Raw genomic sequence first — 19370 nt, 5'->3', positions numbered from 1 at the left:
TACGACGGGACTAAAAAAGGAAGTCAATCTTGCCGCTTTTATCGGCGAGATTGACACCTTGCGAGCCCCATCGCGGGTCATACCAGGCCCTTAGATCTGGTATGGGTTATAAAGGGAACCCCCTACGCCGAAAAACGGCGTGGGGTCTCCCCTAAAATCCATACCAGACCCCGATCCGAGCACGCAGCCCGGCTGGTCAGGAAAGGGGGTGGGGACGAGCGAGAGCCCCCCATCCTGAACCGTACCAGGCCGCATGCCCTCAACATGGGGGGTGGGTGCTTTGAGGGAGGGGGTGCCCTGCGGGGCCCCCCCACCACCCCAAAGCACCTTGTCCCCATGTTGATGAGGACAAGGGCCTCTTCCTGACAACCCTGGCCTTTGGTTGTCGGGGTCTGCGGGCGGAGGGCTTATCGGAATCCGGGAGCCCCCTATACCCTATAAGAGGGCCCCCAGATCCCAGCCTCCCACCCTATGTGAATGAGTATGGGGTACATGGTACCCCTACCCATTCACCTAGGGAAAAAGTGTCAATAATAAAACACACTACACAGGTTTTTAAAATAATTTATTAAACAGCTCCGGGGGGTCTTCCTCCAGCTTCGGGGGTCTTCTTCCGGCTTCGGGGGTCCCTCCGGTTCCTCTTCTCCCGGCGTCCGGTTGGTTCTTCTCCGCTCTCACTGGCCTCTTCTCCCAGTGTTTCAGTTCTTCTGCCGGCTCATCCGCTGTCTTCATGCCGCTCTTTTGCCAGCGGAGGTCCGGACTTCTGGGCTTCTTGTCTTCTTCCCTCTTCTCTTCTCCAGATTTGACACAACGCTCTCTCCGGCTGGACTGCTTTCTGAGCGCTCCGTTGTGACTTATATAGGTGGAGACCCCACCCCCTTATGATGTCACAGTCCCTGGGCATGCTGGGACTGTGATGTTTTAGGGGGCGTGGTCACCACCGCCGGAGCCTACACACGGTCGGATTGTCCGGCGGACTCTGGTCCGCCGGACCAAGTATGCTGGAAAGTCCGCTCGTGTGTACACGACATATGAATCACAACAAGTGACTAGACAAAAACTAGATCAGCTGGTGAGATAGAATGATATGTAGTTGTATTTCCAAATACTGTCAGTGTAGACTATAATAAGTCCCTCCACCAATATAGCAAACGTGCTACAAAAAACGGCAAAGCTTCAGTGATGACACCTGTGGTTGTGCAAGCAGCTCACCTTACTGCCGTAAGGTATACAGCATAATTTGATCACAAAGGTAGGATGGCAGGTGCACACATACATATATATATATATATATATCTTTTATTAAATAGTTTTGGGGTGATACATATAATTTCACACTTTTTTCAGTATACAACCTTGTTTGAGGATTGGTTATACATTCCGTAATATATCCCTTTCATTTCCTGCATTCCCTTTTTTTGCCGTTTATATGTAATTTTTGATCTATTTGTTTTAACAGCGGTGTTATGGACCATTGCAAAATGGCCCCTGCATCATATTATGTTAGGTCTGCATTTTTGGTATGTAAAAGTGGATGTAAACCCGAATTTTTTTTTTCTTTTTTTTAAGTCATAATGTAGAGTATAAGATTTCCTATCATTTGAGCCCAGTCTTGCCACAAAGAGTTAATCCAGCTCTGAGCAATCCTCTTTTATTGTTCAGTTAGATAAAACTTGACAAACAGAGAAAAACTTTGTCAAATCCTCCCCCTTGCTGTGAGTGACAGGTGATTTACATATCTCGCGCACTAGCCTAAGACCTGCATTATTTTTTATTTCCCACCCCCACTCCTTTCTTCAGCAGCTCTGCAAGGATTGGCTGTTCCACACCTTGGCATGCTGAAGTCATGTGGTTACTTTCCTGTCTTTTCACTGGATGTTAGAGATCATAGCAGAAGTTCAGTGTAAGAAATACACAGGAGAAAATGCATATTGACAAGGGGAGTGTAGAGGTGGGCGGGGAGTCTACTGACATCACGACTCCACCCACCGAGCTCCAGACAACAGACCCACCCACAGAATATGCAGTTTTTCGGGTCTCATAACAGACAGAGGGGAGACATTTGACAGGTAAAGATACATGCAGGAGGCGTGTATATCCTTATAGATAACCCCTATGGCAGTAGTTTAGAAAGGATGACATTGGGTTTACATCCACTTTAAGTTGGTCTTCTCTAACATGGCCACATGTAGTACTTTCACCGCCCCAAGTAGGGAGATTGTTTTGAGCATCTCCTTGGCGACGGACTTATAGAAAATGGCCGTGGTACTGGCTCCATTCATTTCAATAGCAGGCTACTATAAAATGGCCGATGAGCGCTTAATTTACCACATTATTTAAGGACAAGTTTTTCACCCAGTAGCATCCCCTGATGAAGTCACGTGGTGTGACGATACACAACGGGATTGGAGCACTGGGTTCAGACAAAATCTGACTGTAGGTTACGAGCTCGACGCTCGTGGTTTGCTGCGCTATTTTTGCCATTTAAATGTGAGTTTTTATGGTTTATTTTATTAATAAATTTGTTTCAAAAACGGGATCACGCTATGGGCATCTCTCTATTTATATTTTAATACATCATTTACTGAGCCATATTGGAGCCAATTTGAAGCAAGAGCAGACCCAGGACCACACACACAGGGGCTTATGAACTCGGCGTTTGTAGATTGTTGCCTACGCTCTTATTGCAAAAGTGAGTTTATCACTTGTGGATCTGCTTTTGTTCCACCCCCAGGAGTACTTTACAGAATTATGTTACGTAATTTATGTTTGTGTCTCTCCATATGATTGAAAACTGCCGCTGAGACGAGTCAAGCAATCTTACACAGCCTGGAGGGGATTGTGCTATTTTGTACCTGCCATCCTACCTTTGTGATCTTATTATGCTGTATACCTTACGGCAGTAAGGTGAGCTGCTTGCACAACCACAGGTGTCATCACTGAAGCTTTGACGTTTTTTGTAGCACGTTTACTATATTGGTGGAGGGACTTATTATAGTCTACACTGAGAGTATTTGGAAATATCAACTATCAACTACATATGATTCTTTCGTACCAGCTGATCTAGTTTTTATCTAATCACTTGTGATTCATAGACTCATACAGTTATAATAGGAATTATCACATTTGACTAGAGGTCGACCTACATACTGCTCACTGACTTCCCCGTCACTACATACTGCTCACTGACTTCCCCCTCACTACATACCACTCACTGACTTCCCTGTCATTACACACTGCTCACTGACTTCCCTATAACTACATACTGCTCACTGACTTCCCTATCACTACATACTGCTCACTGACTTCCCTATCACTACATACTGATCACTGACTTCCCTATAACTACATACTTCTCACTGACTTCCCTATCACTACATACTGCTCACTGACTTCCCTGCCACTACATACTGCTCACTGACTTCCCTATCACTACATACTGCTCACTGACTTCCCTATAACTACATACTTCTCACTGACTTCCCTATAACTACATACCGCTCACTGACTTCCCTATCACTACATACTGCTCACTGACTTCCCCATCACTACATACTGCTCACTGACTTCCCCATCACCACATACTGCTCACTGACTGCTGATTCACTGAATACTTGCATTGTTACAAAACTCGGGCCCATTTGGGCATGGTACTTCCTTTTGGTTGGTTATTGGTGGTTCTCCCAGGAGCTACTGTAGGTCCTCTGGGAAAAAAGTAAGAATGTGTGAATTCATACATGGGCAATGCTAGTTATAAATTAGAAATGCCCATTACATTGCAAAACTGGGTTCTTCTGGGGTTGGGTATTTTTGATTCTCTCATATGTCATTTATGTCCCCTGGGAAAAAAATAAAGTGTGAGTTTGTAACATCTTTGATACAGCTGAGACACGGCTGAGGATATGGACAAGTCTAGTTATATATTGCAAAGGTCCCCAATAGTGTGATGCTGGTAGTTGTACAAGAGAATAAAGACTGAACCTGCCACCCCTGGATTGGATCTCCTTTACAGGTTGCTATTTTGCTATTGTTTGGATCTTTTATACTAGAGACAGGGTCCTTTTAAGGCAGTGGTTCTCAACCTGGGGGTCGGGACCCCCTCGGGGGTCGAATGATGATTTGCCAGGGGTCACCAAATCCTGGGCTGTTCCTGAAGCCGGCACTGCTCTCCCAGCCTTTTTGTGGCCGCCCAGCTGGGTCTGTCCCTGCAGCCCGCAGCCGCCCACTCAGCCTCTTCGCAGCCGCCCATTCAGTTCACGGCATGGCTGGGGGTCAGAGACTAGAGGTCAGCTGACTGATGAGGAATGTGAAGTGGGAGGGGCTGGAGGAGACCCTATCTCCTGATTTCAGCATAGGTGTCACTACTACGAGACACCACAAAGTCGGAGACACAGTGAGTAACACTACCTGTGATTATAGTTGCCATTAAAAGTCCCCACTACAGTTCTCAGATCAGCAGATGACCTTGATCAAGAGCACCTAAGTTGGCTCAGAACTCCCCCCAGCACCGCCACTCATCCCACCCCCCCACCACGGAGTAAGAGAAGGAATAAAAATAGAGAATACATGGAAGGGAGAGGAAAAGGGGGGGGGGGGCAAAGAATAAGGGAGAGAAAGAATAAGAGAAAGAACAAGAAAGTTGGCTAGAGAAAGGGATGGGGAAAAAAAATTAGGATAGAGGGGGATACAAGGGAAAAAAAGGAGAACAAAGAGAAAGAGTGGTACCATAAGGGGTTTTAATATTGTACGAGTGGAAGGGACTCAGGGAGCGCTAAATGTCCGTGGGTTAGGGGCGCAAATTACTTGTCTTGCCTTGGGTGCTGACAACCCACGCTACGAAAATAATTTTACTGTTGGGGTCCCCACAACTTGGGAAATTTTATCAAGGGGTCACGGCACTAGTAAGGTTGAGAACCACTGCTTTAAGGGATAAGTCCACCTTTGGGGCTCATTTACACTTGCTTTGACTTTTTTGATGTGTTTCTGATGCTACAGTGATGCTTTTTTGAAGATTTAATGAAGCTTGGTAAATGCTCTGCGTGTGTTGATATCAGTCCAGTAGAACCCCAGGCTCAGTAGTACCCCACTAAGCAGATTCCCATCTCATTAGTACCCCTGTTCAGCACGTCCCCAGCTTATTAGTACCCTTATTCAGCATATCTCCAGTTTATTAGCACCCTCGTTCAGCAGACCCCCTGCTCATTAGTTCGCCCAGCTCTGCTGATGCCCCACTCAGTAGTACCCCTAGCTTTGCTGATCCCCCTGCTCAGTAGTAACCCCCAACTCTGCTGATCCCCCACTCGGTAGTAATCCTCAGCTCTGCTGATCCTCTGGTTTGCTGATCCTCCTCTCTCCGGTCCCCGCTTACCTCTCGCTATATTGCTCCCACACTGCACACCACATATGATATTTGCAAGTTTCTCCTGCTCCAATCCCCTAGCTCTGCTGATCCTCTGCCTTACCTTCAATCGGCAGATCCATTGCACATTAGTACCCCCAGCTCTGCTGATCCCCCGTTCAGTATTAACCTCCAGCTCTGCTGATCCCCCATTTAAATGTAACCTCCAGCTCTGTTGATCCGTTGGTTTACTGACCCTCCTCTGTCCAGTCCCCGTTCACCTCCCAACATATTGCTTCCACACTGCACACCACATGTGACATCTGCAAGTTTCTTCTGCTCCGCTCCCCCAGCTCTGCTGATCTTTTGCTGTTGAGTCTTCTCTCCGGTCCCCGATCACCTTCTGCTATAGCGTTCCCATGTTGCACACCACGTGTGCCGTCTGCTAGTTGCTCTTCCCCAGTCTGGACCCCGTTCACCTTCCTGCTACTCCACACTGCACACCAGATGTGACGTCTACACCAGACACTCCCAGAATATATACACATGAACCGGAAGTGACTGCTGATGACCTAATGTAAATAATTGGCACAACGTTGAAATAAATAACAAGTGAAATAGAATAACGTGAACAATATTCCTATAAAAGCGTGCTAAATCCTGGTAAAGAATATAAAATCTGGTTAAAGGTAAACATGTCAAACGTGATCATTCCTATTATAACAGTATGAATCACAACAAGTGACTAGATAAAAACTAGATCAGCTGGTGAGAAAGAATGATATGTAGTTGATATTTCCAAATACTCTCAGTGTAGACTATAATAAGTCCTCCACCAACATAGCAAACGTGCTACAAAAAAACGGCAAAGCTTCAGTGATGACACCTGTGTTTGTGCAAGCAGCTCACCTTACTGCCGTAAGGTATACAGCATAATAAGATCACAAAGGTAGGATGGCAGGTATACACATACATATATATATATATATATATATATATATATCTTTTATTAAATAGTTTTGGGGCGATACATATAATTTCACACTTTTTTCAGTATACCACCTTGTTTGAGGATTGGTTATACATTCTGTAATATATCCCTTTCATTTCATGCATTCCTCTTTTGGCCATTTATACGTCATTTTTGATCTATTTGTTTTAACAGCGGTGTTATGGACCATTGCAAAATGGCCCCTGCATCATATTATGTTAGGTCTGCATTTTTGGTATGTTAAAGTGGATGTAAACCCGAAAATTTTTTTATTTTTTTTGTTTGTGTCATAATGTAGAGTATAGGATTTCCTATCATTTGAGCCCAGTCTTGCCACACAGAGTTAATCCAGCTCTGAGCAATCCTCTTTTAGGCCTCTTTCACACTGGGGCGGTTTGCAGGCGTTATTGCGCTAAAAATAGCGCCTGCAAACCGCCCTAAAACTGCCGCTAATGTTTCTCCAGTGTGGAAGCCCGAGGGCTTTTACACTGAAGCGGTGCGCTGGCAGGAGAGAAAGAAAACTCCTATTCACCGCTCCTTCACAGCTCCTGCCCATTGAAATCAATGGGGCAGCGCGGCTATACCGCGGCTGTACCGCGGCCGTAGCGGCGCTATGCGAGTGGTTTTAACCCTTTTTCGGCCGCCAGCGGGGGTTAAAACCACACCGCTAGTGGCCGAATGCTGCCGCAAAAACGACAGTAAAGCGGTGCTAAAAATAGCGCCCCCACCGCCCCAGTGTGAAAGGGGCCTTATTGTTCAGTGAGATAAATCTTGACAAACAGAGAAAAACTTTGTCAAATCCTCCCCCTTGCTGTGAGTGACAAGTGATTTACATATCTCGTGCACTAGCCTAAGAGACATGCATTATTTTTTAAATTCCCACCCCCACTCCTTTCTTCAGCAGCTCTGCAATGATTGGCTGTTCCACACCTCAGCATGATTGGGCATGCTGAAGTCATGTGGTTACTTTCCTGTCTTTTCACTGGATGTTAGAGATCATAGCAGAAGTTCAGTGTAAGAAATACACAGGAGAAAATGCATATTGACAAGGGGAGTGTAGAGGTGGGCGGGGAGTCTACTGACATCACGACTCCACCCACCGAGCTCCAGACAACAGACCCACCCACAGAATCTGCAGTTTTTCGGGTCTAATAACAGACAGAGGGGAGACATTTGACAGGTAAAGATACATGCAGGAGGAAGGTATATCTTTATAGATAACCCCTATGGCAGTAGTTTAGAAAGGATGACATTGGGTTTACATCCACTTTAAGTTGGTCTTCTCTAACATGGGCGCGTGTAGTTCTTTCACCGCCCCAAGTAGGGAGATTGTTTTGAGCATCTCCTTGGCGATGGACTTATAGAAAATGGCCACGGTACTGGCTCCCTTCATTTCATTGGCAGGCTACTATAAAATGGCCGCCGAGCGCTTAATTTACCACATTATTTAAGAACAAGTTTTTCACCCAGTAGCATCCCCTGATGAAGTCACGTGGTGTGACGATACGCGTCGGGATTGGAGCACTGGGTTCAGACACAATCTGACTGTAGGATACGAGCTCGACGCTCGTGGTTTGCTGCGCTATTTGTGCCATTTGAATGCGAGTTTGTATGGTTTATTTTATTAATAAATTTGTTTCAAAAACGGGATCACGCTATGGGCATCTCTCTATTTATATTTTAATACATCATTTACTGAGCGATATCGGAGGATTTGGAGCAAGAGCAGACCCAGGACCACACACACAGGGGCTTACGAACTCGGCATTTGTAGATTGTTGCCTACGCTCTTATTGCAAAAGTGAGTTTATCACTTGTGGATCTGCTTTAGTTCCACCCCCAGGAGTACTTTACAGAATTATGTTATGTAATTTAGGTTTGTATCTCTCCATATGATTCAAAACTGCCACTGAGACGATTCAAGCAATCTTACACAGCCTGGAGGGGATTGTTCTAATTTGTACCTGCCATCCTACCTTTGTGATCTTATTATGCTGTATACCTTACGGCAGTAAGGTGAGCTGCTTGCACAACCACAGGTGTCATCACTGAAGCTTTGACGTTTTTTCTAGCACGTTTACTATATTGGTGGAGGGACTTATTATAGTCTACACTGAGAGTATTTGCAAATATCAATTATCAACTACATATGATTCTTTCTCATCAACTGATCTAGTTTTTATCTAGTCACTTGTGATTCATAGACTCATACAGTTATAATAGGAATAATCACATTTGACTAGAGGTCGACCGATATATCGGCCGATATTTGGTGTCTCTTAATTAATCGGCGTCAGCCGATTGTGCTGATAAAAAAGGCCGATTATAACTTCAGCGTGACTTGCAAATGACTTCTGTAAAGAAGTCAGTGCAAGTTGCCTGAAGTCTTCCGTGGAGCGACTTCTCTCCTCTCTGGGCAGCCTGCCAAGTCTGAGAAAAGAAGCTAAAAAGATACAATGTTTCTACTTATCAATGAACTGAACTCTGTGTGGAGGAGTTCTCAGTTTAACCATTTAAAGACTAAATATTTTTTGTTGCTTACAAGTAAAAATCCTGTATTTTCAGAATCACTTAGAACCCCCAAAAATGATATATATATATATTTTTTTGCAGAGACCCTAGGGAATAAAATAGCGGTTGCTGCAATATTGTATGTCGCACGGTATTTGCGCAGCGGTCTTTCAAACGCAATTTTTTTCGGAAAAAATACACTAATGAATTAAAAAAAAATAAATAAAACAGTAATGTTAGCCCATTTTTTTTATCCAAGAGTTTTGATTACCTGTTTTTGTGTATTTAATATTTAAGATATAGTTTTTTTTTTTAAATCTAAATTATACATACAAGTGAACTGATTGGAGGTTTGTTTTGTTTAATAAATGTTTAAATGTAAGAAATTTTCTGTATCACTATTTACTTAAGGTTGCTCTCACACTGGAGCGGGCAGGCGTTGACGGTAAAACGCTGCTAGTTTTAGCTGCGCTTTACCGCCATTTTTGCTGCGCTATTCGGCTGCTAGCGGGGCGCTTATAACTCAGCTAGCGCCCTAAGAGGGGGTTAAATGCGCCCATGAAGCCTTGCAGGTGCTTCGGCAGCGATGCCCATTCATTTCAATGGGCAGGAGTGGTGGAGGAGCGATATAAACTATTTATTCGAGGTTCCACTGTACACCCATATTTAGGGTGAAACATGATGCCAAGGGGACCTCCTTTCCTAACCCCCCCCCCCATCCCTATACCATCTTTCTGACATCGAGCAGAGGTTCTCTTCTCCCAAAATAGCTTTCAAATTTGAAGCCAGTGGGGCTCCATCTGCACAGCCATGTCATTCATTCACAGAGACCTGTGAATCAGTAAACTACAAGAAGTCCCACTTGTAATTACAGGTCCCGCTGTGAACAGTTGGGAATTCTGGGAGCCGATAGGCTCCCATGGCACAGCCATTGTTGGTGCTCCCTCATTTTCCCCTGCAGCCACTACTCACTGACACAGGGGAGCCGGAACTGATGGATCATGTGACCAGAACAGAGAGGACTAAACAACAAATAAGTATACAGATCTTCTTTAGACAGGGTGGGAAGGAAAGGTGGGGGTGGGGAGGGGTGAGCCAGTATCTTAACCACTTCAGCCCCGGAAGATTTTACACCCTTCCTGACCAGAGTACTTTTTGCAATATGGTACTGCGTCGCTTTAACTGACAATTGCGCGGTCGTGCGACGTTGCACCCAAACAAAATTGACGTCCTTTTTTCCCCACAAATAGAGATTTCTTTTGGCGGTATTTGATCACCTCTGCGGTTTTTATTTTTTTTTGCGCTATAAACAAAAAAAGAGCGACGATTTCGAAAAAAAACCCCAAATTTTTTACTTTTTGCTATAATAAATATCCCCAAAAATATATAAAAAAAACTATTATTTTTCCTCAGCTTAGCCCGATACGTATTCTATTACATATTTTTGGTAAAAAATATCGCAATAAGCGTATATTGATTGGTTTGCGCAAAAGTTATAGCATCTACAAAATAGGGGATAGTTTTATGGAATTTTTATTATTAATTTTTTTTTATTTAATTTTTTTTTTTTTTTTAAATTCAGGCCATTATTTTTCGTGTCAAAAAGAAGTATCATTCTTAGTTCAAACATTTTCCTTTCCTGGATATTTCTGAAATTCCCTTTAAGAACTAAAACATTGAGGTCTTCTATAGTGTGGTCCGGTTGTGAGTCATGATATGGACTGTATGTGAAGAAAATCTAAACCAATTCTTCTCATTGATCAACACTTTTCACCCATCTATCGAACTAAAAATGGACTATTCGAACACACATGTCAACTTCCTGGACACTACAGTATACATCAGGGATGACAAGCTTCACACGTCGATATACAGAAAACCGACTGACCGATGCAGCTATCTTCATAGTTCCAGTTTTCACCCCCAACACACTAAACGGGCCATCATACACAGCCAGGCCATCAGATACCACCGAATTTGTTCAGACCCAGAAGACAGAGATAAACATCTCAGAACACTGGCAGACTCCTTCCATAAGAAAGGTTACAAAGACAAAACCATCAACAACAGCATAAACACAGCCTTGAAAACCCGAAGAGAAAATCTCCTCCAATACACAGAGAAAAAAAACAAATAACCGAGTACCTCTAGTCACCACATACAACCCAGCACTTGAAGGGATCAAAAAGATAATCAAAGATTTACAACCCATTATAACAGAGGATGAAACTCTGAAAGGAATATTCCAACAACCCCCATTATTGGCTTTCAGACCACCACCCGACCTCAGACAACCACCCGACCTCGGACAACCACCCGACCTCGGAAAACCACCCGACCTCGGAAAACCACCCGACCTCGGAAAACCACCCGACCTCGGACAACCACCCGACCTCGGAAAACCACCCGACCTCGGAAAACCACCCGACCTCAGACAACCACCCGACCTCCGACAACCACCCGACCTCGGAAAACCACCCGACCTCAGACAACCACCCGACCTCAGACAACCACCCGACCTCAGACAACCACCCGACCTCAGACAACCACCCGACCTCGGAAAACCACCCAACCTCAGACAACCACCCGACCTCAGACAACCACCCGACCTCAGACAACCACCCGACCTCGGAAAACCACCCAACCTCAGACAAACACCCGACCTCAGACAACCACCCGACCTCGGAAAACCACCCAACCTCAGACAACCACCCGACCTCGGAAAACCACCCAACCTCAGACAACCACCCAACCTCAGACAACCACCCGACCTCAGACACAAACTAATCAGCAGGAAACTTCACTCTGATTATGAAGTCACAAATAATGGCAGCAAACCCTGCAATAAAAAAACGCTGCAAACTATGCAACCAGATCAATCTATCCAAAAATGTTACACACACAAATGGGATCTTCAATATCATGGGATCTTACAGCTGTACCTCCCAGTAATGTTGTGTACCTCATCCAATGCAAAAGGTGCAGCAAAGGATCTTATGTTGGTGAAACAGGACAGAAGTTGCAAGCGAGGATGAATTTGCACAGACATACCATCAAAGAACATAAAGAAGACAGTTTATGCACACATGTGGGACATCACTTCTCACAACCGGACCACACTATAGAAGACCTCAATGTTTTAGTTCTTAAAGGAAATTTCAGAACTATCCAGGAAAGGAAAATGTTTGAACTAAGATTGATACTTCTTTTTGACACGAAAAATATTGGCCTGAATTTAGATATTGGTTTCCTTACTCATTATGCTAAAGTTTTACGACCCCCTCTGTGACTAGTATCCCTCCCTGCATTCTATAGCTCTCCCTCTGTCTTATCTCACTAACTCTGCTGCTATCTTTATTACCATTCATTTTTTATGTGTTTGGGTTTCTCTTTTTTTTTTTTCTTCTTCTTCTTCTTTAACATTCTGCTTAAAAATTTGTGAATCAGTACTGCTTGGACCTTGAAGAAGGGGACATACCCCGAAAGCTTGTCCTGAAAAATTGTATTTTAGTGCAAATAAAAAAGTATCACGGACAGTACTCAATTTTCTCTGACCCCAGATCTCATATTTAAGAGATCCTGCCATGCTTTTTGTCTTTTACAAGGGATGTTTACATTCCATTTAATAGGAATAAAAGTGACACAATTTTTTTTTTAAAGAACAGTGTAAAAATAAAAGGTAAAATAAATAAGAAAAAAAACATTTTTTTTAAACTTGCCCCATCCCGCCAAGCTCGCGTGCAGAAACGAACGCATACGTGAGTAGCGCCCGCATATAAAAGCGGTATTCAAACCACACATGTGAGGTATCGCCACGATCGGTAGAGCGAGAGCCCTAGACCTCCTCTGTAACTTAAAACATGCAAGCTGTAGAACTTTTTAAACGTCGCCTATGGAGAATTTTAAGGGTAAAAGTTTGTCGCCATTCCACAAGTGGGCGCAATTTTGAAGCGTGACATGTTGGGTATCAATTTACTCAGCGTAACAATATCTTTCACAATATAAAAAAAAATTGGGCTAACTTTACTGTTGTCTTATTTTTTAATTCAAAAAAGTGTATTTTTTCCAAAAAAAAAGTGCGCTTGTAAGACCGCTGCACAAATACGGGGTGACAGAAAGTATTGCAACGACCGCCATTTTATTCTCTAGGGTGTTAGAAAAAAAATGTATAATGTTTGGGGGTTCTAAGTAATTTTCTAGCTAAGGTTTTTTCATTTTGAAACAACAAATCTCAAAAAGAGGCTCGGTGCCTAAGTGGTTTAGAGTAGTTAGATTTGAATTCCATTTTAAGGTTATTGGCCCAGGCATGAATTTCCCTGAAGGCAAATTTCCATCAAAGCACCGGATCATTTTTATTGAGACCAGTATCAGCCCCTAAGGCATTATTTTAGTTCTCACAAAGGTACATTCCTTACAGCTTTTTTAAGCTCAAAAAACAAGTGTGAACCGGAGAAGAGAAAATGAATGGAGGGTCTGCATGACTAAGGGAGTTACAGTAAAAGGGTTAAAAATGTGAGTTCCGTGTGGAACGGGTGTAGGTCTTACTAGATTGATGGTAAAAGTTCAGATGGGCAGGATGGGACCACAAGGGTTGTTTCTACAAAGGCTTCTGGGTACTTGCTATTCTTTCTGGAAACTTCACTCAAAGCGGAAGACCCCCCATCCACTCATCCGTGATTTGCAATTCATTGGAAGTCGAGGATTGTTAGGAAATAATAAAACAAGTCACAACAGGTAGGCAGGTCAGGGAGTCTTGGAGTGGGGTAGTGAATACAAAACATGAGGCCTATTTGGGCATGGTACTTCCTTTTGGTTGGTTATTGGTGGTTCCCCCCCAGGAGCTAGGTCCTCTGGCAAAAAAGGAAGAATGTGTGAGTGCAAAATGTCTTTAATCCAGTTGGGACACAGGCAATGCAAGTTATCAATTAGAACTGCCCATTACATTGCAAAACTGGGGATCATTCTGGGGTACAGTGCTTCCAATTGGTTTGTTATTGGTGGTTCTTTCAGGATGTATGTCCCCTGGGAAAGTAAGAACGTGTGAGTTGGTAACATCTTCAATCCAGTTGAGACACGGCTAAGGATATGGACAATTCTAGTTAGGAAAAAGAATTGCCCCATTGCATCATAAATCTGGGGGTCCATCTAGAGTATGACATTTCAACTTGGCTTGTTATTGGTGGTTCTGCTAGCAGCTAGGTCCCCTGGAGAAAAATAAAGAACATGTAAGTTCATAATGTGTTTGGGTTGGTTGGTGCGCTGCGGTCAGGTAGTACTTGCAACAAATCTCTGTGCACAGACGACTTAGAGTCATTTACATCCATGCTCGCACACATCCACGCGTGTAATCGCATGCCCATACATGCACATATGTCACTAATGTTGCTATTTAAACTAAGCCAGTGCTCGGGTTCAGTGCGGTCTGATCTTCATCATTTCCCATGTGATCTGTGACCTGTTTCCTGCATCTGATACCATTCACAGACTTGGCTTGTACTGACCAACCCTTGAGCTCTGCCTGTACGACTTGTTTCTGACCTCTGCTTCTGCCTGCTCCTGTTGCCACAGTACTGCTGAACCTTTCCTGACTCCGGCCTGCATCCTCAACGTGCACCTCACTATGTACTTGTACCTCATGCAATTACCAGTCTCTGACCCGGCATGTGCCTATCTCTGCTCTTCCTCCACACACTGCCTAGCAATCCACAACAAGCACCTACAGACCTGCTACCAGCCAGTACTTGTTCATCGCCCACTCGCTGACCAGCCAGCACCTGCTCACTAAAAGCCAGTACCTACCTGTTCCAGCCTTCTACTTACCCGATGTCTCCCGGCCAGACTATTCCACTGTGGTCCACTGTCAGCTTCCTTCTGCTCCCGCTTGAACACCATGCTTGGCTCGCTGCATTTTAAGATCAACAGGAACTCGCGCCACTCTGTGCTCTTGTCCCACCACGTCCATTCTAGCAGTGGCCCTGAGCCCGAGTGTCACATACCTGGTGGAGATTGAGCTGTAGAGAGGGCTTCTCTTGCACCTCCTGTCCAGCACCCCTGGTAGAGATGACAGGGAGTGAAGGACACAGAGTGGCATGAGGGCCGAAGTAGCAGATGGGTCTGGTTGGGTCTTGGCAGGAACCCGACAGCTGCGGATCACCAGATAGGCACCAAGACAAGGAACTCTATGTTGCTGGATCAGCAGGCGGAAGTGTGGTCGGAAGGGCCTGGTATGTTCTTATGCCGCGTACACACGGTCAGATTTTCGGCCCGCAAAAGACAGATGAGATGTTTTCGTCAGAAAATGCGACCGTGTGTATGCTCTATTGGACTTTTGCTGGCCGAATTCCAGCCAGCCAAAAAAATTGAGAGCATGTTCTTAATTTTTCGGTCAGAAAAAGTTCCTATCCGAAAATGCTGTGGCACGTCTGTGGCAATTCCGACGTGCAAAATCCCTATGCATGCTCGGAAACAATTCGACGCATGCTCGGAAGCATTGAACATCATTTTCTTGGCTCGTCGTAGTGTTGTACTTCACCGCGTTCTTGACGGTCATAATTTCAACGAACTTTTGTGTGGCCATGTGTATGCAAGGCAAACTTGAGGAGAATCCCGTCGGAAAAGCCGTCATATCTTTTTCCAACGAGAAAACCGATCGTGTGTATGCGGCATTAGAGGGGGAACCCATGTCATTTTTTTATTTAAAATTTGCCGTGGAGTTCCCCCTCAAGATTCATACCAGACAGTGCCTGGTAAAGTCGGATATCCGTTCATTGAAGTCGGACGCGTCTCTGACTTCAAGTCGCAAGGCAAAGTCGGATCCAAAGTAGGACGAGTGTCGTGTCGCACCAGTGTGAGCCCAGCCTAAGGCTGGGTTCACACTGATACGACGAATGCTCCGACATTGAGAGCTCATGTCGCATGATGTGTGAAAATTAATGTTTCCCTATGGGAGCTGTCCTAATTGGTCCGACACAAGTCGGTCCGACTTTGAAAATGCTGCCTGTACCATTTTAGTCCGACTTTGATCCTACTTCAGCCGATTGACTATCATTGAAGTCGGATCGCCGTCCCGCATGATCCGACTTTGGCATGCGACTTGTGCTCTGATGATCTTGAGGGGGAACTCCACACCAAATTTTAAATAAAAAACCTGCATGGGTTCCCCCTCCAAGAGCATACCAGGCCCTTGGGTCTAGTATGGATCTTAAGGGGAACCCCCCAAAATCCATACCAGACCCTTATCCGAGCAAGCAGCCCAGCCGGTCAGGAAAATGGGTGGGGACGAGCGAGCGCTCCCCCTCCTGAACCGTACCAGGCCGCATGCTCTCAACATGGGGGGTGGGTGTTTTGGGGCAGGGGGGGGTCGGAAGAGACCCTCGAAGTCGGAAGAGACCCCCGGAGCTGCCTAATAAATTACTTTAAAAACCTGTCTAGTGTGTGTTTTTTATTGACACTTTTTTTCCCCAAGGTGAATGGGTAGGGGTACAATGTACCTCATACTCATTCACATAGGGTGGGGGGGCCGGGATCTGGGGGCCCCTTTATTAAAGGGGGTTCCCGGATTCCGATAAGCCCCCTGCCCGCAGACCCCGACAACCAACGGCGAGGGTTGTCGGGAAGAGGCCCTTGTCCTTATCAACATGGGGACAAGGTGCTTTGGGGTGGGGGGGCCGCGGAGCACCCTCCTGCCCCAAAGCACCCACCCCCCCATGTTGAGGGCATGCAGCCTGGTACGGTTCCAGGGGGGGGGGCGCTCGCTTGTTCCCACCCCCTTTCCTGACCGGCCAGGCTGCGTTCTCGGATAAGGGTCTGGTATGGACTTTGGGGTGGACCCCCTTGCCGTTTTTTCAGCGTAGGGGACTTCCTTTAAAATTCATACCAGACCGATGGGCCTGGTATGCTCTTAGAGGGGGAACCCATGCCGTTTTTTTTTATTTAAAATTTGGCGTGGAGTTCCCCCTCAAGATTCATACCAAACACAGTGCCTGGTATTTTTCAGGGATCCAAGTTTGATCCCTGTTCATTGAAAGCCCGACGTATATCGGCTTCAAGTCACAGGGCAAAGTCGGATCCAAAGTAGGACGAGTGTCGTGTCGCACCAGTATGAACCCAGCCTGAAGGCAGCAGATGTCAGTAATTTAAAACTCCATTATTTACTTACAACCATCAATCAAGTCCAGCCCTGCCTGGGAAATTACAGATGGAATTTGATTTCTTGAATCTGGTTTGTGACAATAACAAGAACTGGAAAATACCGAATGAGGAAAAACCTGTTTGTTTTTCTCCTTTAGGCCCCTTTAACACTGGGGTGGTGGGTGCGTCGCCGAAATTGACGGTAAAGCACCGCTAAAAATAGTGGAGCTTTACCGTCAATTTCGCGGTGCTATTTGCCCACTAGCGGGGTGCTTTTACCCCCCGCTAATGGCCGAGAAAGGGTTAAAACCACCCGCAAAGCACTGCTGCAGCAGTGCATTGCCGGCGGTATAGCCGCGCTGCCCATTGATTTCAATAGGCAGGAGCAGTGGTGGAGCGGTATACACAACGCTCTTTCACCGCTCCAAAGATGCTGCTAGCAGGACTTTTTTTAGCGTCCTGCCAGCGCACCGCTCCAGTGTGAAAGCCCTCGGGGCATTCACATTGGAGAAACAGGAGCGGCTCTTTCAGGGCGCTTTGCAGGCGCTATTTTTAGCGCTGTAGCGCCTGCAAAGCGTCCCAGTGTGAAAGGGGTCTTAACCACTTAAAGTGATTGTAAAGCTTCGATTTAAAAAGATAAAAATTAACAAACCTATCATACTTACCTCCACTGTGCAGTTCATTTTGCACAAAGTGGCCCCGAACCTCAACTTCTGGGGTCCTTTGGCGGCTCTCGCGGCTCCTCCCCGCATCATATAACCCCCTAGGGGAAGAGCTCTCCTGGGGGGTTACCTTGCGGGCGTGCTCCCGAGTCCAGCATTCGGCGTACACAGACACTGAATGTAGGACTCGGGCCCGCCTCCTGCGTCATTGGATTTGATTGACAGCAGCGGGAGCCAATGGCTGCGCTGCTTTCAATCTATCCAATCAAGAGCCGGGACCCCTTGCAGAGAGGGAAAGCGTGTCTCCGCCGAGGGAAATACGGGGCTCAGGTAAGTAAAACGGGGGGGGGGGGGGGGGGGCGGTCACTGCCAGGTGTTTTTTCACCTCAATGCATAGGATGCAAGGTGAAAAAACACAAACCTTTACCACCCCTTTAAGATTTTCCCCCTTAATGACCGGGCCATTTTTTGTGATACGGCACTGCGTCGCTTTAACTGAGAATTCCGCGGTTGTGCGATGCTGTACCCAAACAAAATTGATGTCCTTTTTTCCCACAAATAGAGCTTTCTTTTGGTGGTATTTGAACACCTTTGCGGTTTGTATTTTTTGAGCTATAAACAAAAAAAGAGCGACAATTATATGCTATAATAAATATCCCCCCAAAAAATATATAAAAAAACGAATTTCTTCCTCAGTTCAGGCCAATATGTATTCTTCTACATATTTTTTTGGGGAAAAAAATCCCGATAAGCGTATATTGATTGGTTTGCACAAACGTTATAGCGTCTACAAACTTTGGGATAGATTTATGGCATTTTTATTATTATTATTATTATTTTTTCTTTTTACTAGTAATGGCGGTGAGCTTCAATTTTTAGCGGGATTGTGGCGGAGAGATCGGACACCTAACTGACCTTTTTTTACACTTTTTTGGGAACCAGTGACATTATTACAGTCCTCAGTGCTAAAAATATGCACTGTTACTGTACTAATGACACTGACAGGGAAGGGGTTAACATCAGGGGCGATCCAGGGGTTAAATCCATTCCCTGCAGGTGTGTTCTAACTGTATGGGGGGATGGTGTGCCTGGAACAACACACAGATCCATCTTCCTGCGTAGCAGAAGACAGGATCTGTGTGATCTCCCCTGTCAGAACGGAGATTTGCCTTCTTTACACAGGCAGATCCCCGTTCTTTCAATGCAGGGAGCGATCGCGGGTAGGGTTGCCACCTCATCACTTTAAACCCGAACACATATGAATTACACAGGTTCTGAGGCTAATTTAATGCAGATAAGGCACCAAGTGCGTTTAATTACCATCTTAATCAGCCACAGAACCTGTGTAATTAATATGTGTTCGGGTTTAAAGGGATGAGGTGGCAACCCTAATCGCAGGGGGGCCTGCGGACATTGAGTCCTCCCCACCGGCTGATTGGCTCCTCCTGCTGGCCAGTGGGAGCACGCACCCACAAACTCTAGTTTCTCAGCCGACGTCCAATAACGGCGATTCGCGGGAACGTGCCGACCTGCCGCAGTACAATGACGGCGGCAAGTAGTTAAGCACTCAGCATGCATCACACAACAATTTGTATCTTTTTTTTTTTTCCCTACATACCCCGTTTCCCCGAAAATAAGACCTAGCATGATTGTCGGTGATGGCTGCAATATAAGCCCTACCCCCCAAATAAGCCCTACCCTGTTTCCCCAAAAATAAGCCCTACCCTGAAAATAAGAC

General features: G+C 45.4%; 1 long non-coding RNA gene across 1 annotated transcript in view; it reads right to left on the bottom strand.

Annotated features, from left to right (window-relative positions):
* Positions 1-13167: 13167 nt before the first annotated feature.
* The window catches only part of LOC141147552 (uncharacterized), a 32413-nt gene continuing 26210 nt past the window's right edge, over positions 13168-19370 (bottom strand). Inside the window, exon 2 of the long non-coding RNA XR_012245066.1 lies at positions 13168-14044. This is a non-coding gene — a long non-coding RNA (uncharacterized lncRNA). The remainder of the gene's footprint in view (positions 14045-19370) is intronic.

This window comes from Aquarana catesbeiana, linkage group LG06 (assembly GCF_042186555.1).
Source record: "Aquarana catesbeiana isolate 2022-GZ linkage group LG06, ASM4218655v1, whole genome shotgun sequence".
NCBI lineage: Eukaryota > Metazoa > Chordata > Amphibia > Anura > Ranidae > Aquarana > Aquarana catesbeiana.
The sequence above is the reverse complement of the archived record's forward strand: the minus strand, read 5'-3'. Positions and strand labels throughout refer to the sequence as shown.